At 41.5% G+C, this 25,259-nt stretch overlaps 1 long non-coding RNA gene across 2 annotated transcripts; it reads left to right on the top strand.

Moving 5' to 3' along the window:
* The first annotated feature begins 14,152 nt into the window (after positions 1-14,152).
* On the top strand, positions 14,153-24,397 carry LOC114030697. Of its 2 annotated transcripts, none has more exons than XR_003567661.1 (3): positions 14,153-14,242; positions 15,420-15,560; positions 23,851-24,397. It is a non-coding gene; the product is annotated as an uncharacterized LOC114030697 (long non-coding RNA). The 2 variants fall into 2 exon arrangements; XR_003567660.1 differs by having other exon boundaries at positions 15,420-15,640.
* Positions 24,398-25,259: the final 862 nt, after the last annotated feature.

Here is a 25,259-nt window from a genome sequence, read left to right as displayed (position 1 = left end):
TTTTTTTTAATACAATGTAGGATTTAATGTTTATTTCCATTAAATTCCAACTGATTGGCTTCACCCCAGTGTTTTAGTCTGTGAAGAATTGTTTGGGATTTTTTTAGTCACCTAGTGTACTTTTTATCCTACTCAGCTTTATGTCATTTTCAAATTTGATAAGTATGCTATTTATACCTTTATTCAGATCATTGATAATGATATCGAATAGTTCAAGACCAAGGAAAGATATTTGGTGCAAGAAGAAAGGGAGGGAATAAACATTTATTAAGCTCCTACAGTGTGCCAGGCACTGTGCTAAGTGCTTTACAAATATTATCCCATTTGATCTTCACAACAACCCCGGGAGGTAGGGGCTATTATTATTTCCATTTTAAAATTAAGGAAACTGAGGCAGCCAGAAATTTAAATGATTTGCCTAGGATCACAAGTCTAAGGCTGGATTTGACCTGAGGTCTTCTTGACTCTGGGCCCAGTGCTCTATCCACTGTGACACCATCTAGCTTCCACTACAATACATAAGACATCTCCCTTCAAATTAACATCAATTTATTTTGTTTTGTTTTTTTGTTTGTATGTTGTTAGGCAATCGGGGTTAAGTGACTTGCCTAGGGTCACACAGCTAGTAAGGGTCAAGTGTTTGGTCCGAGGCCAGATTTGAACTCAGGTCCTCCTGACTTCAGGGCCGGTGCTCTATCCACCGTGCCACCTAGCTGCCCCTAATCATGACTTTTTTTTTTTTTTTTGGCAATGGGGTTAAGTGACTTGCCCAGAGTCACACAGCTAGTAAGTGGTATGTGTCTGAGGTCACATTTGAACTCGGGTCCTCCTGACTCCAGGGCTAGTGCTCTATCCACTGCGCCACCTAGCTGCCGCAACATCAATTTATGAATGGCTCTTTTTTGGATCTAGTGATTTATCCAGTTCCAAATTGACCAGTGCTTAGCACAGTGCCTGGCACATAGTAGTTGCTTAATAAATGTTGATTGATTGATTGACATAATTGTCATAGTGTCTAACTCATAGCTCTTCCATTTTTCTCCCCAAGGGTAGCATGAGAGATGTTGTTCAATACTTTTCTAATATCTAGAAGAACTATACCTACAATGCTGCCCAGATCTACCTACTTATCTAAGACTTAGATACCCTATCTTCAGAAAAGGAAATAAGGTAAGTGTGGCCGACTTGTTCTTAGTAAGACCAGTCTATATTTTATCAGTCATTGCTCCCTTTCTTTTTTTTTTTTATTGCTCCTTTTTTTTAAGTGCTCATTTGCTAGTTTTGCTAACTAGAATTTTTTTCCAGAAATCAAAGTCAAAATCATCAGCCTTTAGTCTACAGACTCTACCCCCATCTCATTTTCCAAAATCAGGACAATATTTACCCAGATCTGCTCTTGTGGCAACCCTCCCATTTTGCCTGACCTTCCAAAGCTCATTGACAGTGGCTGGTAGTAACATATGAGAGTTCATCTCCGCCAGCTCTTTTCAGGATCCAGCAGTGTACTTCCAAGTCTGATGATCTAAACTCATTAAGGACAGCAACTGAAAGAGCTCTCTTATTAGCTCTTCTTTTATCTTGACTTTCATCTCCCTATTAACTATTTTTTCTGACCTTTCCAGGCTGAAGATCATTCTCCACGATAGAACAAATTGCAGCTTCAAGTGGTTGTCCCATCCACAGTATCCTACTCATAGGCACACCCAGCCCACTCCCTATAGATGTAGTCTCCCACCCACCCCCCCATTAAAATGTAAATTCCTTGGGGTAGGGACTGTCCCTTTTTTGTATTTGGACCTTTAAGGCTTAGAGCAGTGTTTGGCATATTTATCAAGTACTTGATAAATTTATAAATATTCATTCATTCATTCATTTTTCTTTCTCAATAAAGCTAAAAAGCTAAAAGGTCCTTTTGGTCACCCTTTGCTTTCTTCCAGAGCCCTAGCTTATTTGGTCCTTCAAGACAGAGGTGTACAAACACCCTACCCACCGTCCTGCCCACCCTACCTAGTACTTCAGAACCAGATTAAAATGTAATTGGGAAATATTTAACAAAATAAATAAAAATACAGTAGAACCTAGATAATGTTAGTATGTGGTTTTCTAAGTCAATATGTGGCTAGCAAGGATCTTTGTGTATGGTTTAGTGGCCCAGTTTTCTATTAAATTTGACACCAGTCCTTTAGAGCTCCTAATCCTATTCTTAGGGCAGCTAGGTCACTCAGTGTTTAGAGCACAGGACCTAGAGTCAGGAAGACCTGAGTTCAAATTGGTCCTCAGACACTTACTAGCTATGTGACTCTGGGCAAATCACTTAATCCTGTTTGTCTCAGTCTCCTCATCTGTCAAATGAGTTGGAGAAGGAAATGGCAAACCGCTCCAGTATCTTTGCCAAGAAAACCCCAAATGGGGCCACAAAGAGTCAGATATGACTGAAAAATGACTGAACAACATACCCTACTAGAATGAGGGTGCATGAGCGAAAGGTGGAAAGAAATGGGAAGTGGTATGGGGACAGGTGGGAATAGGATGGTATTCAAGAAGATGACATGGTGGGGTAGGTGTCAGGAGCTGGCTAGTTGTAAGGAGTTCTCATTAAGTTACACAGCTCAGGGAAGGAACTGAATGTTTGTTTGGAAGGGTGCATCACCAGGAGACCCCCCAGGGGTGTGAACAGTGCAACCAGGAAGGTAATCAGAATCTAGGGTGCTGTGTACTTAGAGCTAGAGCCTGAAGAGAAATGGTAGTAAACAAAGGACTTTCAGTGAGGCTACCCCAAGACTTGGCACATACAAGTTTCCACAAATCCTCTGCCTCTCTTTCTAGGCATGAGTTCTTTGTCTTCTCCACACCTGTGCTGTTTGCTGAAGCAGGTGAGGGCCACGTGGTTTATAGGGAGGGGATGGATTCTTATTGAGGCTCTCCTGATTGGTTTCTTATCTCTGACATCCTAGGCAGAGAGACCCTACCTTAGCTAGATTTCCTGGCTATACAAACATGGGGCATGAAAATTTCCACAAAAGTACAAAGCAAAATGTTAGGCAGGAGGAAGAAGGAAGGCCCAAAGCAGAGGCAGCCTGTCACAAGAGAGCACTCTGGACCAGAGAGATCCCTAAAACTAGAGAGATTTTTGGACTATCACAGTCAGCTATTTCCTTAACCATTATCTTGTTTGATCTTTCTATGAACTACATGAAAGAGCCAGGATAGATATTACTGTACTTATTTTATAGCTGAAGAAACTGAGGCCCAGTGAATTGAAGTGATTCAACCAATATCAGAGATATTGAAGTTTTTTTGCTCCTACACAGAATATGTACTATTCTGGTGTTTAGGGAATTATTAGCAGAATCAGAAATGAAGAACCCTCCTTGAGTAGGAAGGAATAGTCCAGGTGGTGATCCAAAAGAGTAAATGGGGAGCTAAATTAGCTCAGGCCAATTGGAGTCAACCCAAGTTCCCAGGGTGACCAAATCCAGGAAGCAAGGCAGGTAATAGAAAATAATTTTTAGCAGTGGGCAAGGCCAGGAAAATGAGGATGAAGTTAGGGAGAAACACGCTACACAGGGAGGGGCATGCATCAGAGAGTTCATGGATTGGTCTCATTTAACCAGATCCAGGATTTTTTAATGATGGTAGTGTTTCATGTGTGCACTACTCCTTGTTCCTTTGTGGTCCCAGACAACAAAGCTGGTAGTCAGTCAACAAGCATTTATTAAGCTCTTACTATGTGTCAGGCACTGTGCTAAGCACTAAGGATGCAATAAAAGGCATTTATCATATGAAAAGCATTATTATATGAAAGGCAAACACATGGCCTCTTGCCCTCAAGGGGCTTATATTCTAAAGAGGGGGACAACATGCAAATAACTGTATTCATATAAGATATACAGGGTACAAGCAAAGTAATCTCAGAAGGAAGGCATTGAGGGATCAGGGACTAGGAAAAGCCACCTGCATAAGATTGGAGTTAGGGTGAGTCTTGCAGGAAGCTTGGAGTAGGAGGTGAGGAAGGAAAATATTCCAGTACTAGGGACACCCAGTGAAAAGACAGAGTCAGGAGATGGAGTATCACACAAGGAAGAGCACGCAGGCCAGGGTGGCTGCATCATAGAGTGGGTGGAGTAAAGTATAAGAAGATTGGAAAGGTAGGAAGGGGCCAGGTGGAAAAGGGCACAGGTATTGACCTTCACAGTATGAAGAAAACGTTTCTTCTGTGGTTTTTGCCACTGTGGAAAGAGCTGATTAGGGGAATGGTTGATTACACTTGCACTTCCACAAGGATATTTTGGGGTACCAAGAAATAGGAAAGCTGCTAGTACATGAATGAGTAGTCTTAAGATTTGGGGTATAGTCTCAGAGCCATCCTAGGAATTTTGGGACACAGGGTAAGTATTACAAATGGTGCTTAGGGCAAGCAATACGTATTGTGCCCTCAACTGAGAGAGGATGGATCAGACTGGGAAGTTGGTTTGGTCAGAGTAAGGTGTTAGGAAGAATGCAGTAGGGACTGAGAGGGACAGTGTGGGGTGCCAAGGGCTCCTGCCCTTGTGTTGTAAATATGGTGGTGGGGTGCTGATAAATATCTGTGTTGGTCCATGCTGCTACTGAGGTCTACACATACATTGTGTACCTGTGTGGGGAGTAAGCAATGATGAAACTGTGATCTGAGATTTAGACAAGCCCTGCCAATCTGATTCATCCCAGTGGCGCTTGCTCTTCATTCGGAGAGATAATATTTACAATTCATTTAAATTGAATTCAACATGTATCAGGTGCCTGCTCTGTCCATAATACTTTGCAAATAACAACTAAAACAACATAATTAAGGAAGCTGCTCCTCTATCCCTCAAGATGGGTGATACACATTTTCCTTCCTGGTGCCTCAGTCTAAACTGTCTAGACACTTGAGAAGATCTAGACACAGACATCTACAAATTCATGAGAAACCCTATTAGACACAGATACATTTCAGGAGCAAGAGACTTGTGACAATACCCCAGAGGGGTTTGGATTGCATTGTGCCAGGTCAGGTGTTGCTGTTCCTTCCTCTTAGCAAGTAGAAGTGCTTCCAAGAGGGTAGGGTAATAAGGTGTCCAGTCAAAGGCAAAACTTGCAGAGCTCTGCTCTGATTTGTTGACTCCGCTAGGCCAGCTGTACAAAGGAAACAGGCCTGACATCCCTGGACCCCACAGCAGCGAACCACTCCCAGAAACAGTGCAATCCAGCAAGGACCCTGTACAAAAACATGACGAAAGATAGATCTTAAAATAACAAGCTTTCAAAACCAGATTCATTCAGTCGTGCACCCATTCAACAAACATTTATTAGGCTCCTCAGTGTGGTGTTCTGTAAAGTATTTTAGTTTTGTAATAAGAGGACCTGGGTTAAAATGTTGCTTCTACTACTTACTGACTATATGAGCTTGGGCAAATCACATCCTTCTCTGAGCCTCAATTTCCTCATCTGTTAAATAAATGGGTTCTAGTAGATTGTAGGGTTTATTCCAGCTCTGAATCAATGATTCTTCAAGCAGAGTACTATGCTAAGAGCTTAATTTTGAGGGAGAAAGAGAAAGATTACAGACCTTTGAAATCTGCCCATGTGATAGCCATGTATCTGCCCTGGACTCAAAATTAATGGTTACCAGGTCATTGCTGTTAAATTGGTCTCAATTTCACATTCACATTCTACTTTGTAGTTATTTATGTGTATAGTTCATTCCCTCCTATTAGATGTAAGTTCCTTGAGACCAGGGACTTCTTCTCTGTATCGGTCACAACATTTAGCTCAGGGCCTTGTACATAACAGGCAATCAAGGAGCATCTATCACTTAAATTGGTGACTGGGCTGGCTTAAAGTGATAAGGGAGGGCTTTCTGAAGGAGATAGAAGGTAGTATTAGAAGTTAACTTGAATTATGGATAGGATTTGCATGAGCAAAGAAGAGGAAATGGAGAGAGAACATATGTCCCTGTGCACTTTGAAAACCAAAACCTAGCTGATATCAGCCTTAGGAAACTAATCCTTAACAATACCCAGAGAGAATAGGCTAATGTTCAGCCTCAGAAAAAATGAGAAATCAAAGACAGTATTATTCAATTAAATTCACTGAATAAAATTAAATAAATTTTTTATTAAATAACTGCTATGCGTAAGGCACTATGGTAGGTGAAGGAATTGATACACAAAGACAAACATATAATAATCCCAAACATCAAAGAGGTTTGTTCACTGGGGAAGAAACTATGTAACTGATAAATATAACAACATAAATTGAGGAACAGCTAGGTGGCGCAGTGGATAGGGTCCCAGGCCTGGAGTCAGGAAGACTCATCTTCCTTAGTTCAAATCCGGCCTCAGACACTTACTACCTGTGTGACCCTGGGCAAGTCATTTTACCTTGTTTGCCTGTTTCCTCATTTGTAAAATAAGCTGGAGAAGGAAATAGCAAACCACTGTATGTTTGTCAAGAAAACCCCAAATGGGGTCATGAAGAGTCAGCCATGACTGAAAAAATGACTCGGGAGCAACAAACTGAGGAGGGAGAGAGCGTTAATACCAGGGATCAAGGAAAGTTCCATAAGGAAGGTGGCTAGATTCTTGACTGACATTTAGAAGACAAGAGTTCTGAGAGGTGGAGATTAGGAGGGAGTGCATTCTAGGCACAGGGGGAAACAGCCTTTGAAAATATGGAGAGCATCTTTTTATCTTTATTTTGTCTTTCCCAATTAGAATGGGAGCTTCTCGAAGGAAGGGACTATTTTATGCCTTTTTTTGTATCCCCAGGGCTTAGCCCGGTGCTTGGCACATAGCAGCCTGCTCAGTAAATGTTTATTGAATGAATGAGTATTTAATGAGAGTAGCTCGTCATTCTATTTGGCTGAAACATAGAGGTCATGATGTTCAGAGCAAGCTGAGGGTGTGGAATGGAAGAGTGGAGAGTACTGGTTGCCTGGCATGGAGAGAGCGTTTGGTCAGAGTTGGAAGAGTGTTTGCTGGGGGAAATATTGACAACCTGATTACTATTGCCGGTTTCTGTTGGGCGAAAATAATGGTGTCAGAGGGATCTTCCTCTTCCTGAAGGAAGCCATGTTTGCCTTGCTCCCTCCCATGGCAGCAGATGCTCTGGCAGGAAACCCTTGGTGTCCTGGCATCTGTTTCCTCTGGTGGGGCAATATTCCAGGCTCTCTTTCCCAATGCAGACTTATATTTGGAAATCTGGGATCTCTTCCCTTTTTCCAACTCAATTTGTCTTAAAATTTTGATTTGAGAGCCCTCTTTAAGGTGTTTGCCCTGGAATCATTTTGTGATGTCTGCCTTGGACGCTAATCAATCAAGCAACAAGCATTTATTCAGCACCTACTGGGTGCCAGACTTTGTTCAATGCTCTGGAGATACAGAGTCTAAAGTGAGATAATCCTTACCTTCAAGGAATTTATATCCTACGAGGGGATATAAAATGTTGATAGATAATTCAATACAAGATTGTTGTTATTGTTCAATTGTTTTAGTCAGGTTCAACTCTTTGTGACCCCATTTGAAGTTTTCTTGGCAAAAATACTGGAGTGCTTTGTCATTTCCTTCTCTAGCTCATTTGACAGATGAGGAAACTGAGGCAAATAGGGTTAAGTGACTTGCCCAGGGTCACACAGCTAGTAAGTGTCTGAGACCACATTTGAACTCATGAAGATGAGTCTTCTTGGTTCTAAGCCAATATCTACAAAATAAATATACAGTGGTGGGGATGGGGGAGGGTCACTAACAACTGGGGAAAGTAGGTCTATGGGACCCTTGAGAGAAAGTGACTGATATACATCTTACAATTTGTGATAATGATGAACAGCAAGGCTAGGTATTGTTGTCTGACATGCAACCTAGATTTGAAGAGAGCTGATTTCAAACAGTTAAGAGAAAAGATAGTAAGTACTAATACTCCACAGGGAAGGAACAGCAGCCCAGGATGGATGAGTAGGTGTCAAGAATGACATTCTGAAGATGCAAACAGAGATGCTTCTGATTAAGAAAAGGGGGAGTTATCTACGCAGACCAGTGTGGATACAGTGACTACTTTAGATTTAAAAAATACAAATACATCACCAATCAATAAGCATTTAATTAAGTGCATACTATGTTCCAGACACTGTGCTTTGGGGATGCAAAGAAGGGCAAAAACAGGCCCTTATGTCAAGGAGTTCATATTCTAATGGGGCAGACAACATGCAAATAACCATGTACACACAAGATATTTATGCAAGGCTAGGTGATAGAGGATAGCTACCAAAGCTTGCACCTGGTAGCATAATGTCAGGAGCACTAAAGCTCAAAATGAGCTCAGAAAGCTAAGACCAACCCCTTTAAATCAGGGTTCACATCCAGCCTCTGATGCTTCCTACCTTTGTGACCTTGGGCAGATGACTTAATTTCCCTTAGCCTCAATTTCCTGATCTGTAAAATAAGGGGGTTGGACTATATGACCTCTAAGGGACTGGGTGACCTCTAGGGCTTCTTCCTGTGGGGCAGATAGGCAGCACAGTGGATAGCGTGCCAGGGAGACCTGAGTTCAAATTGGCCTCAGACACTTCATAGCTGTGTGATCCTGGGCAAGTCACTTAACCCTGTTTGCCTTAGTTTCCTCATCTGTTAAATGAGCTGGAGAAGGAAATGGCAAACCACTCCAGTATCTCTGCCAAGAAAACCCCAAATGGGGTCAAGAAGAGTCAGACATGACTGAACAACAACAATAAGGCCTCTGCCAGATCTAAAATCCATGACCCTGGGATCATACCATAACCTGAAATTTTTTGAATTGTTGTTGTTTTGATTTGATATTTGTATTTCAATATAATTGGTCCCATTTATAATCCTACATATTCTATTTTATGAATTTAGAATCATTCTGAAAAGGGGTCTCTAGGTTTCACCAACTTGCCAGAGGAAACCATGACCCTAATTTAAAGCTATTCTGGAGATACGAGGAGAGGGACTTGGAAATGTACTAAGGCACAAAGGATCAGAGATTTTAAAGCTGGAGGAGGCTCTGGTCCAACCCATTATTTTATAGATGAAGAAACCCAGGTTTCAGGAGGTTCAGGTAAACTGCCCAGATCTCTGCTCAAGGTCACAAAAGTAGGAAGCATCATAGGCTGGATTTGAACCTGAAACCTCTGACCCAGAGCTAGTGCTTGTCCCATGGGAGCATACTGGCAGTACTGCAGTGATTGGTCAAGTGGGTTATGTCTTTCAGAGAGAGCCAGGTTTCCATGAAGAGCAGAAGGTGGAAAGAGTGTGAATAGAAGATGAAGCATAGTTTACTGAGGATGGAGTAGGGATCATTTATATTTCTTTTTCCATTTTCACACACACTGTGTGATTTCCTGGATTCGTGTAAATGGCTGATATGGCATAAATGAGTAAACAAATAGACATTTATTAAGCGCTTACTAAGGGCCAAGCAGTGTGCTGTGCTAACGGGGAGAAACAAATAGAAAATTGAGACAGTTTCTGCTCTCAAGGAGCTCACCCTCTCATTGGAGGAGAAGACATGATTTTTTTTTCTTTTTTTTTTTTTGTCGTTGTTGTTGGGCAATGGGGGTTAAGTGACTTGCCCAGGGTCACACAGATAGTAAGTGTTATGTGTCTGAGGCCAGATTTGAACTCGGGTCCTCCTGAATCCAGGGCCGGTGCTCTATCCACTGTGCCACCTAGCTGCCCCCAAGACATGATTTTCTATGAAAAGAAAGTTCATCTGCAGGGCACATGGAAAGGACAGGAAATCCTAAGAGTGTAGTGGTGAGATGGACGTCAAGGTTGAGGAGGTCTTAGGCTATGTCAGCAGCAGGTCAATCAACCTAACCTGGTAATTGTGAGTGCATTTAGGGATTGGGAGTAAACTTGGAAAACTGTCATCACTTAAAATGACTCCTTCTATGTATTAGGTACTTGCTAAGTATTTGGTGAAGCGACAAATGAACTCTGTTCATGTAAGAAGATAAAGAACATATCAGCCATGCAGATGAATGCATGCATAAAATGTATGCGTGGAAGAGGTGGGGAAGGGAATAAGCCTTTATATAGCACTTCCTATGTGTCAGGCACCGTGCTAAATGCTTAAATTTTCACAGCAACCCAGAAAGGTACTGGTATTAACCTCAGTTGAGGAAATTGAGGCAAACAGAGATTAAGTGACTTGTTCAGGGTCACACAGCTGGTAAGTATCGGAAACTGGATTTGAACTCAGGTCTTCCTGATTCCAGGCCCAATGCTGTACCCATTGCTGCCTGGGTGGAGGCCAGCTGCCATGAGGGTGTCCTTCTGCCCCTTGCCTTACTCTCTCTCTACTTCCTCTGGCTTCAAGTTTGTTGTAAACCACGGCTGGGCAGCAGCTCCCATCACCCCTAGAGGCACTATTTCCCGTACCCTCTTCAGCCCCTTTCCTGGAGCTGCCCAGAACCCATCTGGGCTGCCTGCCTGCCTGCCTGCCTGCCTGACTGCTCACACAGTCTGGATGAGATAGGAGTCACCTACTCTTTTCCTTCACCATTTGCCCTGCCTCTACGTTTCACAGACTCTGGGCAGGGGTGCTCTGAAACCATCACTAACCAGTTCTCTGATGACTATAGTGTGAACATTTACACCTCGGAAACCAGCAACCCCCAAATCAGGGCTTGATTTATTGTTTGGTTGATTGTCTAGAGTTAAGAAAGGATGGAGAAAATGTTACTAATGCAGGTTAAATTTAAAAGTGTGTCATAGGTACTTTTTTTTTCAAGAACTGGTAGTTAAATATTTACCAGCATACCCCTGCCCCTGGCACTACCATCTAACCTGCTGATATAGCCTATGGACTCCTTGACCTTGATGTCCATCTCACCACTACACCCTTAGGATTTCTGGTCCTTTCCATCTGCCCTGCAGATGAACTGTCTTTTCATAGAAAATCATGTCTTCTCCTCCAATGAGAGGGTGAGCTCCTTGACAGCAGAAACTGTCTCAATTTTCTATTTGTTTCCCCAGTTAGCACAGCACACTGCTTGGCCCCTAGTAAGAACTTAATAAATGTCTATTTGTTCACTTATTTATGCCATATCAGTCATTTACATGAATATAGGAAATCACAGTGAAAATGAAAAAGGAAATGCAAATAATTCTATTTCTTCCTTTTACTTTGTTTTCATTAAGTTTTCTTGGAAATCATGAGTACATTTGCCTACAAGAATGCACTTGTATCACTCTGGTTCAGTGATATGGGAATGAATCAGAGGAAATGTGGTAGTTCCAACTTCCGTTGTTTTACCTCTCTTAGAACCTCTTACCTTTCACAGGCTGCTCAGCACTCTATAATAGACAAGAATGGGATGAAATTGGACCTGTGATTTCATTGGAATAAACTCCTGATGAGGAAATTCCCTCCATAGATGTGAAGGCAGTACCTTATCTGCAAATTTTAACCTTAGAAGGTCACGTGGAGAACTATACCCAAAAAGCTATTAAACTGTGCATACCCTTTGATCCAGCAATGGCACTCTAGGTTTGTATTCCAAAAAGATCATGAAAAGAGGGAAAAGGACCCACATGTACAAAAATATTTATAGCAGCTTTTTTTGTGGTAGCAAAGAATTGGAAATTGAGCAGATGCTCATCAGTTGGGGAATGGCTGAACAAGTTGTGGTATATGAATGGAATGGAATACTATTGTTCTATAAGAAATGATGAGCAAATGGACTTTAGAAAAACCTGGAAAGACTTGTATGTCCTGATGCTGAGTGAAGTGAGCAGAACCAGGAGAACATTGTACACAGTAACGGAAACATTGTGTGATGACCAACTTTCATAGACTTAGCTCTTCTCAGCAATGCAATGATCTGAGAGAGTTCCAAAAGACTCATGATGGAAAATGCTATCCACATTCAGAGAAAGAACTGTGGAGTCTGAATGCAGATGGAAGCATACTATTTTCTCTTTTTTTATTGTTTGTTTTTTCTTTCTTGTGGTTTTTCCTTTTGTTCTGATTCTTCTTTCACAACATGACTAATGTGGAAATATGCTTAATATGATTGTACATGTATAGCCTATATCAGATTACATGCCATCTTGGGGAGAGGGGAAGGGAAGGAGGGGGAAAAATTTAAAACTCAAAATCTTATAATAGTGAATGTTGAAAACTAGTAATAAATAAATAAATAAAAAGAAAGTCAAGTGGGGCACTGAAAGGTTGAGTCACTTGCCAAGGGTCAGAAAGCCAGTATGTGTCCAAGATGGGACCTGAACCCAAGTCTTGAAGGAAATCAAAGATTCCAAGAGAAGAATGTGAGAAAGGAGAGAATTCCAGGCATGGAAGATAGCCAGTACAAAGACACCAAGTTGGAAGATGGAGCATTGAAAAGCAGTGTTGCTTGACTGTAGAGTGAAGGGAAGTAATGTATATGAAAGCTAGAATGGGAAAGATGGGCTGGGTCCAGGTATTTTAAATAGCAGACGATCCCAAATGTGATAAACAGCCACTGGAGATTTTATGGTAGTGGGATGAGGTGGTCAGTCTAATGCTCTAGAAAAATAATATTGGCAATTGCGTGGATTAGAGTGGGGAGAGAATTAAAGGAGGGAGGCCATTACAGTACACAGTTTAGAGGAGATGAGGGCCTGAATGAAGGTGGGGACTGTGTAAGTGGAGAAGAGGGGAAATATAAGAAGAATGGTTAGATTTGTGTGGTGAGGGAGGAAGAGGAATTGAATATGACACCAGGGATGTGTCCCTGGGTAACTGGAAAGATTCTGACATTCTTGACCAAAATAATGAAGTTCAGAAGAGGTGGGAGAAGGAGAGAACGAGTACCATTTTGGAAATGTTGTGTTTGAGATATCTATAAGATATCCAGGTCAAAATATCCGATAGGTAAATGTGATATGGGACAGGAGCTCAGGAGAGAGATTGGGGTTGGACGTATGGATATGAGAGAAATCTGCATAAAGGAGATAACGTAGGAAAGCAGATTGCTCAGGGCAAGTATGCAGTCCCTGTTGATTAATCTTTTTCTTTTTCCTTCTTTATTCACATAGAATTATAGAAGCATGGATTTAGAGATGTAAAGGACCTTACATGTCATTTAATCTACCCCTTTCATTGTATACATGAAAAAAATGAAGTACATCATTATGTCCTTTTTTTCAGGACCACCTCTAATACTTCTCTTTGGTTGAAGGTCTCTCTCTTTTTCATTGATGACTAAACTTTTTTTTTTTTTAAGGAAGTGAAAAGACCAGCTGTGCTTCATTCCTTGCTTCTGACTCTCAAATGCCAGCTACCTTGTCACCCTGGAAGATCACTCTATTCTTTGGCCTTAGCTCCCCAGAAAGACTTTCCACCCAACAGTCTCCTACTTCCACTGGTGAGTTCCTCCCAGAACCTCTATTTTGAGGAAGGGACCAAGCAGCCATCTTTCATTCCTCTCTTGGCTCTGCTTCTGACTCTGAAGTTCCTGTCCCTCCTTCCTCCTCTACTCCTTTACTTGTCGGCTCCTTTTTATGTGTTATTTTCTCCCATTAGAATCTTTGAGGGCAGAGATTGTATTTTTTTTTGCATGTATTTGTATCTCGCTTAGCATAGTGCCAGACACATAAAAAACACTTAATAAATGCTTATTGACTTGACTCAGCATTGCAAGATGTTATTTTGGGTTGCAGCAGGATTTCCTTTGTGGGAAGCACCATACTTCCCCTTGCCTCCCTTTGCCTCCACTTCCCATGATGAAGTTTAAAGGCTGTTTCTTTAAATTGGCTCTGGAGTCAGTAGAGCTGGGTTCAAATCCTAACTGTTGCTTACTACCTGAGCGACTTTGAGCAAATCACATCACCTCCCTGTGGCTCATTTTCCTCATCTGCAAAATCAGGAGCTTGAACTTCCAGCTCTAAATCTATGATCCTATAATCATGAATACTTTCTTCAAGAAAAGAATGGGGAAGCTCTAGAAATTTGTTGTTGTTCAGTTGCTTTTTAGTCACATCCAACTCTTTGAGACTCCATTTAGGGTTTTCTTGGCAAAGATACTGGAATGATTTGCAATTTCCTTCTCCAGTTCTTTTGACAGATGAGGAAACTGAGGTAAAAAGGGTGAAGTGACTTGCCTAGGGTGACCCAGCTAGAAAGTGTCTGAGGCTGGATATGAACTCGGGAAGATGAGTCTTCCTGACTCCAGACCCACCACTCTATCCACTCTGCCATCTAACTGCCAGCCCTGGAAATGGTGAGTACCAAATAACAACCCCCCCCCACACACATACATACACTGAAAATGATTATACCTTGACAGACAGGAAATGACTCATTGACTGGTGTGGGAATGATTCCTGAATCATGTGGGAATGATCCTGAAACAAGCATCCTTTTACAGTCAGGCCACAAATTTGTTAGAGCAAAGATAAAAATTAATACAAAGCTAGAGAAAAGAATGGGAGAGCTAGGTGGCACAGTTGATAAAATGCTAGACCTGAAGTCAGAAAGACTCATCTTCCTGAGTTCTAAACTGGCCTCAGACACTCACTAGCTGTGTGACCCTGGGTGACCCTGTTTGCCTCAGTTTCCTTATCTGTAAAATGAGCTGAAGAAGGTTTTCTTTACCATGAAAACCCCAAATGGATTCACAAAGAACTGGGTATGACTGAAAAAACTGAACACCACCACAAAGGAGAAAAGAATAGAAATAAGAAAATGATATGACAGATAAAATAACTCCAACTTGATTTATTTAAAAGCAATTGGTGATAAAAAATGGGATGTGATTGGATGAAAGGATGCTGATGCAAATAATAATAAATTCATTCAGAAGTTTAACAGATATAAATCAATTGCTGTAGTGAGGATGGCTTGAGAGCCTAAAAGCCATCTTAATTAGTAAACACTTGTGTTTCTCTGCAGATGGAGAAACAGAGCAGCCAAAGGTAATACAGATTTAGAATAGAAACTCATTTGTAAAATTTTTAAAGGAAGGATGGTGCGAGATTATGAGCAATATCACTTCATAAAACACAGAGAAGCAGTGATGGATAAAATTAGTTCCAAGAAAACTTGGAAAGAGATTGAACTAACTAAAGTTGAGTCTCAACCCAACTTCAATCTCAGGGGCATTTGAAAATGAAGCTAGAAGGAAGAGGACAGGTGGAACATGGAAGAGACTGGCAATTTTTGTTTTTTAGTAACAGACTGTTTTCAACATTCTGGGCCATTGCCAGTTGTCTTGACTTTTGTCTTGCTGCTGGACTTCTTTGACTCTGGAGGAAAGAGGGAGGCTGATGACTGTGCAGGTCTGCCTCTCTCAGATTCAATTCATGCTCAAGTCAAGGCATCACTCTCCTGATGTCATTGGTCTTCTCTGAGAATGAAGAATGAACAACATTAAATGCAAATTATCTTCCTTATTGTAGAGAATGGAACCACCATGCTTGGACTTGAATGTCACAGTCCAAGATATATGGTTATACAAGAAGAAGAAATGATACTGAAGAGAACAATGGGAAAAACAGCTGAACTAGACCATTGTACAAAGGAGAGATCTACTCTTGGAGGTAGGGGATTGACCTTACTACCACTCCACCTTAGCTACAAATAGGAATGGTCACACCCTTCATCTTGCCATCAACCACAGGTATTCAACTTCTGTGACCAAGAACTCTGAAATTCCTTTATTTGATCATAACCTATCTTTCAATTTCTTCTTATGCTTTATTCTTCCTAAATCTATTCTTTGTCCTCATCATGACATCCAGTCCCTCTGTTCCTCTAACCATCACCCCTCTTCTGGCTTTACTTTCCTCTCTTCCCATTTTTAACCCTACAATTAACTGGTTAAACTCTACACCTGAATTCCTTGGTCTCCTGGCCCATTGCTGCTCATGCTTTTTTAAAAATTAATTTTATTTTTAATTTATGGAATAAAACAAGCATTTTTATAACATAGTATAGTTAAAAAGATAATTGCACATGAAACTGCAAACCTATTATGTACAACTTGCTATTTCTTTTAAATATATAATAAAGTTATCATGAAAATTTCTTTTTTTCTCCCCTTCGCCCCCAAAAATAGCTATCATTAGACACAAATAGGTATACACACACACACACACATATATACATACATATGTAATATATATGTCATTATTCTATACATATTTCCATTTATCAGTTCTTTCTCTGGATGTAGATAGCATCTTTCTTCATATGTCCTTTGTTTTTAACTTGTGCATTTATAAGTCAAAAGGACTTATTCACTCAAAATTATTCTTAAAACAATATTGCTATTACTGTATACAATGTTCTCTTAGTTCTGCTCACTTCACTATCATTTTGAACAGGTCTTTCCATGCCTTTCTAAGATCGCTGAGCTCATACTTTTCTAGACTCCAACCCTGATTTGCTTCCACCACCTGCCTCCTCTATTTCTACTCATTTGCTGCTAAATGAAACAACCATCACACTGACTGGGTCCACTACAAATTTGTGCTATCTGATCTAATTTGGGCCTTCACTGTAGCAAGGCAATCCTTCTGCTCCTCCCTAATTGATTCTCTATTCCATTCCCACAGTGGCTGCTCCAAACCTTCTTTTCTTTCCTCAAATCCTCCAAAGTACCTCCTATCCTCACCCTCTCAGCTGAGGACCCCATTTCACACTTTACTGGTGGAACAGAGACTATTTGTTATAAGATTCCTCACCTCCTTGATACCATCCTCTGTTTTCTCTTCATTTACTCTGATGAAAAGGTGACCTTCCTCATTGCCTAGGCCAACCCTTCTAAATGTTCCTTGATCCCATCTCCCCCTCTCTTCTCCAATAGATTGCCCCTGTAATCATTCTCTCTTCTTTTAATCTTGAATTTCTTTCTGCCTACTGGTTCCTTCTCTGGTGCCCCTAAACACACCTAAGTCGCTTTAATTGATAGGCATCCCCTAAGTTTCCAGTTCTTTGCTACTACAAAAAGAGATGTTATAAATATTTATGTATAAAAGACCCTTTCCTTTTTCTTTATTCTTTTTGAGATATAGGCCTAGTAGTGGTATTATGGGTTCAAAGGGTACGCACAGCTTAGTAATTTTCAGACGTGCTTCCAGAATGGCTGGATCAATTCACAGTTCCACCGAAGTCCTTTTTCCCTCCAACATTTGTTATTTTATTTTTCTGTCAGTTTTGTAATCTGAACCCAACCTTCTTAACTTCCCTATTCCTGTTGAAGATATCACCATCCTTCTACTCACCCAGTCTTTTGACGTTGGTCTCATCTTCAGTTTCTCACTCTTATTCAACCCATATATCCAATCAAATGCAAATCTTATCTTTTCCATCTCTTCAATAGTTCTTGCACCTGTCCCGTCTCCACCTACATAGCCACCTGACTCAGACTCATCACTTCTTGCTTGGACTCCTGCAATAGTATCCTAATTGGTCTGTTTGCCTTAAGTCTTTCCCCATAACAACCAGTCCTCCACATAGCTGCCAAAGTAACTCCTAAAGCATAGGTCTTATCATGGCACCATCCTATTCAATAAACATCACTGGCTCCTTATTACCTTTAGGATTGAATACACATTCATCTATTTGGCATTTAAAGCCCTTCACAACTTAACCGGACTTCTTACTATTCCTCACCTACTGCCAGGCGTGTGCTGGAGCCAGCTCATACCAGATCATGATAGCCTATTGTTAAATTTTTAGGTGAGCATTTACACTCTGTTGGTCAGTCATGTTTGACTCTTTGTGACCCCATTTGGGATTTCCTTGGCAAAGATACTAGAGTGGTTTTCCCTTTCCTTTTCCAACCTACTTGATAGATGAGGAAACTGAGGCCAATAGGGTTAAATGGCTTGCCCAGGGTCACTCAGCTAGTAAGTTTCTGAGGCCAGATTTGAACTCAGGAACAGGAGTCTTCTTAACTCCAGGCCTAGCACTCAACAGAGTAGATACACTGCGCCACCTAGCTGTCCTATGTACTGCACACACCTTTTTTTTTTTTTTTAAAGAAAGCCAGTTGTTAAACATTTGCTAGCACATTGCTGACTCCAGCCCTCCATTTCCTGTATCTATGCACTGGCTGACCCCCATGTCTGAAATGCATGCTGCTGTCATCTCAACTTCCGTGAATTCCTGCTTTCCTTCTAGGTTCAGCTCAAATACCTCCTTCTCCATGAAACCTTCCTGGATGTACCCAGCTGCTAGTGCCTTCTCTCTCTCTCCCTCCCCCCACCCCCCACCTCTCTGTCTCTCTCTCTCTAATATGTCTTTGCTTCTGTTTTGTAATCATAATAACTTAATGGCAAATCCAGTGTGCAAAGAGTTGAGAAGTGAGTGAGAGGAGAGGAAATGGAGGGAAAGCCTATAGACTTCTTGTTCTGGTGAAGAATGTAGAGGCCACCTATAGACTTGGGAGACAACCTCATCCACCAGTTTGTGAATCTTGCACATTCATGGACAGTGACTTGGGCCCAGAATTGAACAGGGGAAGAGAATGCTTTTACCTTTGGAAAATGGCAAAGTTATTTTAATGAGTTCAAATTCGTTTCTGAAATACAGACCCAACTTCTTTTCTAAACATCCATATAGTTCTGGTGTTGTTGTATGACTGCAAAACGTGGAACGTTACAGTCTCTAAAGAACTGAAAATGACTATCCCCCAGAGGCCATTTGAAAGGTGGGAGCTGAGAGGCCCATGGCACACCCCAAACAGGTAATTATGAATGAAGATAAAGGATGCCATCCAATGAATGAATGAATCAATGAACATTTATGAAGTGCCTACGATATGCCAGGTACCATTTAGCTAAGTACTAAATGAAAAGGAAGATGGGCTGGTCATGTGGACTAACCATAGAGTAACCAAAGATGGCTCACACTGCTAACTGGCATCCTCAGATGCTGGGAGAAATCAAGGCAGGTCCACAGCACTTTGGACCCCCCAAAGTGAACTTATGGGAGAATATGAACAAGAGTAGAATAGGATGGGCAGATGTGGGACCTGAGTTCAAATCCGGCTTCAGACATTTTCTGGCTATGTGACCTTGGGCAAGTCATTTGGTCTCTCTCTGCCTCAATTTCCTCATCTGTAAAATGGAGATGATAATAGGTCCTACCTCCCAGGGTGGCAGTAAGATTAAGATGAAATAATATTTGTAAAGAACTTTGCAAACCTTAAAATGCTATTGTTGGTTTTTATTACCAGAGGGAAAATCCACATTGATGAGATCACAAATCATTTTGAGTATCTCAGAATTCTAAAGTACTCTGAGGACACGTGGTATAGTGGAAAGAACACCAGAAGTGAAATCAAAGGACCTGGGTCTGAGTCCCTTTTCTTCCATTTGCTTGACCTTGGGCAAGTCATTTCATACTATTTCCCACTTTTTTTGGGGGGGGGATTGGGATTTTTTTCTTAGACAATTGGGGTTAAGCGACTTGCCCAGGGTCATACACAAGTGTTTGGTCTGAGGCTGGATTTGAATTCAGGTCCTCCTGACTTCAGGGCCAGTGCTGTATCCACTGCGCCACCTAGCTGCCCCTGGGTAAGTCATTTCAAACCCAAACACCTCCCCCCCCACCCCAATATTAATTTCCTCATCTACAAAATAAGGGTTATTGTGGAGATACCCACAATGCACTATCCACTGCAGCTAGGTGGCACAGTGGATAGAGTGCTCAGTCTGGAGTCAGGAAGACCTGAGTTCAAATCCAGTTTCAGGCACTTACTGGTTGTGTGACTCTGGGCAAATTGCTTAATCTCTTCCTGCCTCAGTTTCCTCAAGTGTAAAATGGAGACAGTAACAACATCTCCTTCCTAGGATTATTGTGAGTATTACATGAGATTGTATTTGTAAAGTGCTTAGCACAGGGCGTAGCCTATAATAGGCATGTAATAAATCCTTCCTTCCTTCCTCTATAATACACACCCTAACATACTATATAATATGAGGTATTTTTATTACTTGAGGAGTCTGTGCCATGTGCCAGGGATACCTCAGTACTTGGCTCAACTCTATGGGTGATTAAGACAGTCCATGATACGTTCCTTGCCTTCTATGGGTCTTTACTGTAGTTTGCAGGGGCAAACATGAGAAAACCAGCGGACAATAAAAGACTGCATGAAATCTAGGGCTAGAGGGCAAGGTACAGACTCCAAGTGCTAGAGAATTGAGAGAAGCTATTATTTTAGTACTATATTAATAAACAATTATTAAATTAGGATTCAGGCTTTTTTCCTTTTATTTCCTCATTTAAGGCTCTGGAAGACATGTCTGATGGATGAGATGGCCCTAAACCTCAGGGAACATTCTCCTGGATCTTGGGCCTGACCCCACCCAACTAGGAGACCTTACTTCTGTTTAGAGTATAAATAGAATCCAGTCTAGGCAAGTTCTTGCATGGGGAAATGAGTCTCTGTCCTTATCCCCTCCATTAGAAATAAGAGTGACCCAGCTCATGAAGGAGAAAACCAACCAGAGCAATCTGGATGGAGATGGATTTCCCTTCTAGATTTCAGGAGGTGGCTGAGTCTCATGATCAAGCCATGTTCTCAGCAGGAGGAGCTGAAGACTTCTAGCCCACCTCCTCATCAAATGTCCACCACTCAGGGTTGATTTTCACTTGTCAGGGACATTCTCTTTTCCAAAAGTATATTAAAGCTTTCATCCTCTCCATGGTTTTGTCTTTGGTTGCCAAGAGAAACCACTGACCGTCAATCTATTTATGATTAGCTAGCCTAATGAATAAATTGATTATCAATTACCCAGAAACTCTGTCTCTCAGGTGTTTCATTAGTCACAGAATGTACGATAGGAAGCAGTGGGAGAAGTCTTGGATTTGGAATTGGAAGATTGATGTTCAAATTCCCTACTCTGACCACTGTGATCCACCAGCTGTATGACTTTCTCAACCAGTCAACACGTATTTATTAAGTATTTACTATGTGCTGGGCACAAGCTAAGTGCTGAGGATACAAAAAAAGCAGTACCTGCCCTCAAGGAGTTTACGTTCTAATGAGGACAGACAAGTATATAGATAAGTACATACGAGAAAAAGAATTGAGGAAATCTGAAAAGCAAAGGCACTAGCAGCTGGGGGCACTGGGGTCATTCTTTGTAGGATCATAGATTCAGAGCTGGAAAGGACGTTATAAACTATCCACTCCAATCCCTTCATGTTACAGACAGGAAACTGATACCAAAGGGGAGAAATAAGTTCTTCAGGGTCACATAGACCATAAATAACTTGCTCAAGATTTGAATCCAGGTCTCTGACTGCAAATCTAGCCCTCTTTCCACTGTACCACGATGCCTTGTGTCATTTCATGACTCTAAGCATCAGTGTCCTTATATATGAAATGGGAGTTGGGTTCCTGGCGTTGCTTACCTCATATAGTTGAGAGGATGAAATGAGATGATGGATATAAGGTACTTTGTGACTTTAAAATGCTACATCAATATGAGCTAGAATCTTAACTAGACGTGTTTTCACTTGGGGCAAAAAGTCAGAAATGGGGATGTGATGGCATGCAGAAATGCTGCAGGGGACAATCTGACTGAGGGTGCAGTTGAGCTGAGAGAAACGAAGGTCTGGCCCTTCCCTCAGCCCTCAGGAGATGGAGGGCAAGTGTATCCAGGGGACAAATACTACAGTGGCAGGATCTTAGGGGCAGTGACTGTGCTGTGTGGTGTTAGAGGACTGAGGCAAGGTGTAAAGACAGTTACTCCTCTATCCCAGAGGTTTCCAAGCCACTCACCCCCAAATGCTGACACTCTGGGGCAAAGCCCTATTTACCCTATACTAGTACAGCTCTGATATGCTATTAATTTTATTAGGATAATAACAAAGAGAGGTGATATACTCACATACAATCTGAAGCATGATCGTGAAACATTCATAAGGAGAGATTGTATACTCACCCACACCCTGAAGAGTGGCATTCTTTTTTTTTTTTTGGCTAGGCAATGGGGTTAAGTGAATTGCCCAGGGTCACACAGTGAGTAAGTGTTATGTGTCTGAGACTGGATTTGAACTCACTTCCTCCTGAATCCAGGGTCAATGCTCTATCCACTGCACAGCCTACCTGCCCTGAGGGTGGCACTCTTTGGGAGCTCCCCTGGCCCCATCAGATTCTCTTATTGTGGTATGCCAGAACCTAGGTCAGAGGCAAATTTTTAATCTCTTTTCCCAGTGCTCCACTTTCTGCTGATGTCAGCACAATGACAGATGAGCATCACTGCTGGGTTTAAACTGTAATATCTGGTGGTGGTAAAGAATTGAAAATTGAGGGGATGCCCATCAATTGGGGAATGGCTGAACAAGTTGTGTATAAGAATGTAATGGAATACTATTGTTCTATAAGAAATGATGAGGAAGTAGACTTCAGAAAAACCTATAAAGACTTACATGAATTGATGCTGAGTGAAGTGAACAGAACCAAGAGAACATTGTACACAATAACAGAAACACTGTGCGATGATCAACTATGATAAACTTAGCTCTTCTTAGCAATAAAATGATCCAAGACAATTTCAAAAGTCTTGTGATGGAAAATGCTATCCACATCCAGAGAAAGAACTGTGGAGTCTGAATTCAGATTGAAGCATACTATTTTCTCTTTTTTTCTGGTTTGCTTTTTGTTTCTCATGGTTCTTCCCTTTTGTTCTGATTCTTCTTTCACGACATGACTAATATGGAAATATGTTTAATATGATTGTGTATGTGTGGCCTATATCAGATTGTTTGCTGTCTTGGGGAGAGGGGAGGGAAGGGAGGGAGGGAGAAAATTTCAGAACTCAAACTCTTACAAAAATGAATGTTGAAAACTATCTTTACATGTAATTAAAAATACTATTAAGTACAACAACAAAATACAAAACTACTATTAAGTACAACAAAAAAATAAGTATAGTATTTGGAAATGCCACTTCATGGAGCTCTAGTGAATCCTGAGAACAACAAACAAGGTATCAGTAGAAAGGCCCTACTCCTGGCTGGATGCCTCTGGCTGGTGGCTGAAAGTTAACTGTTCAGGGCAAACAAGCTCCCACAAGGGTCAGTTGTGAGCCCTCTACAAAAGGATGCTATCCCACCAAGTCTTGTTTGAGACTTGTTTGACTTGTTTGAGAACAGAGCTCCCAAGAAGCCATTGTGGAAGACCACTCTCCCCAATCAGGTTTCTGGAGTTATCCCAACTCTATTTTAAGTGTGGTGTAGTGGAAAGAGAGCTCTGCCCTTTGGGCAAGTCACCCATCCCCTCTGGACCTCGGCTTCTTTCTTCTCTGTAAAGGATTGAAAGGACTGGACTAGATGATTTCTAAAGCCCCCTTCTGGGCAGTTAGGTGGCACAGGGGAGAGAGACCCAGCCCTGGAGTCAATAAGACTTGAGTTTAAATCCAGTGTCAGACACTTACTATCTGTGTGACCCTGGGCAAGTCACTTAACCCTGTTTGCCTCAGTTTCCTCATATGTAAAATGAGCTGGAAAATGGCAAATCCCTCCAGTGTCTTTTCCAAGAAAACCCCAAATGTGGTCACAAAGAACCAGAAACAACTGAAACTACTGAACAATAACAACAAAGCTCCATACTAGCTTTAGATTTGTTGGGCCTGAGGTCTACTCTGCTTAAGTAATTGTCTCCATTTGACTTTATGGTCAAGGAATTGGCTGCACTTGACTTTATCTGTGTAAATGAATCCTCTCTCCTATAGCTTCCCTGTCCCTTTGCTTGCCAGGCATGACAGAATCTGTGGTAAAAGTTAAGGGAGGACCTGAGGCAGTTCTCAAAATGATTCAAGATGAAGGACTTGCTTCTGAGTAAGAAGGCTGAACTCCTTTGTCCCTCACTAGGCTGTGCGTGCCTCCGAGTCTCCAGCATGCCCCGGAAACCTCTTCGTCCTGGAAGCTCACATCCTGCAAGTGCCCTCCACCCCTGCAGTCCCTCGCTTTGATTGCATGGCTCCTCCAGGACCTGTATAAAGGAGGGGGCCCAGGCCAACCATTTCTTCATCTCTCACCAGGTTTCTCTCTGGATTCCTCCTTCATAGCTCCTCAACTGGTACCTTTCTCCCCCTCCTTCTGCCCTAACAATGTTCAATTTCCTTTCATATGTTATCTTCCCCCATTAAAATGTAAGTTCTTTGAGGGTAGGGACTGTCTTTCTTTCCACAGAACTTGGCACATAATAAGTGTTTAATAAATGCGTATCAATTGACTGACATACCTTCTCCTTTTAAAATAGCTAATTCCCTTCAAGACCCAGATCAAGCCCACCTGAAACCTCTCTTGATCCTGGTGGTTGCTGATAACTCCCATTTATTCCTCATTCCAATTATCATCTATTCCGTGCATACCTACATACACAGTGTCATTCTTCATTAGACTGTAGGCTCTTTGAAGGCAGGGAACTCTTTCACCTTTGTTTTCTTATCTCCAATGTGTAGCATAGCATATAGAAGATGCTTAATAAATGTATGTCAATCTTTTGATTTTGGGATGAAATAAATACACAACTCTTCTGGGTCTTGGAGTGGGGTTAGACTTAATTTAATTTAAGTGACTAAGGGATCAGACACAATCAAATTTGTGTTTTAGGAAATTTGGCTCTTTTATGGAAGATTCAGTTATTTCTAAGGTAACTTACGACTTTAAATCTATGGCCCTAGGACTGACTGACCCACCTATATGTCCCCAAATTCCTAGGTAACCCATTCAGCCCCTTGCTTCAGGGTTGCCTGTCTAACCATGGATTACACCAAAGAGAATGTTGCTGCTTCATGGATGGAAAGGACTTGTTTTGTGTGAGAGGAATGAGCTATTCTAAGACCACACAGAGTGGGGTTATTTCAGGATTGTACAAGGACTTTGATCAAAGTTCAGTTGTATAAATATTTCTGAGCTTGGGTGACTGGCTTGGTTTTGGATCTAACTCCAAAAACAATAAATTTAAGAGAATGAGATAAAATAAGCATCTAGTTGAATTGGAGATGACTTCTCAGCAGACTGCCACAGCTGTGTTAATTAACCCCATCCTGAGAGAGTGGGGAAGGATGGGGTCACAGATCATTTGAGGTACACTTACACTGGCAATTTCTATGTTAGTGGGGAAAGTCATGGATTTGACATTGGAAGAATTCAAGTCTTCTTAGAGTCTAAGGCCTCTTCTAGCCCCAATTTTCTGTGACTCTGCTTGGGTAAAAACATTCTATCTGTAGAGCTCCATGTAGATGTACTACTATAGACTAATAGAATGTCAGCCC

This window comes from Vombatus ursinus, unplaced genomic scaffold, assembly GCF_900497805.2.
Source record: "Vombatus ursinus unplaced genomic scaffold, bare-nosed wombat genome assembly UNPS02014973.1, whole genome shotgun sequence".
Taxonomy (NCBI): Eukaryota; Metazoa; Chordata; class Mammalia; order Diprotodontia; family Vombatidae; genus Vombatus; species Vombatus ursinus.
The sequence above is the reverse complement of the archived record's forward strand: the minus strand, read 5'-3'. Positions and strand labels throughout refer to the sequence as shown.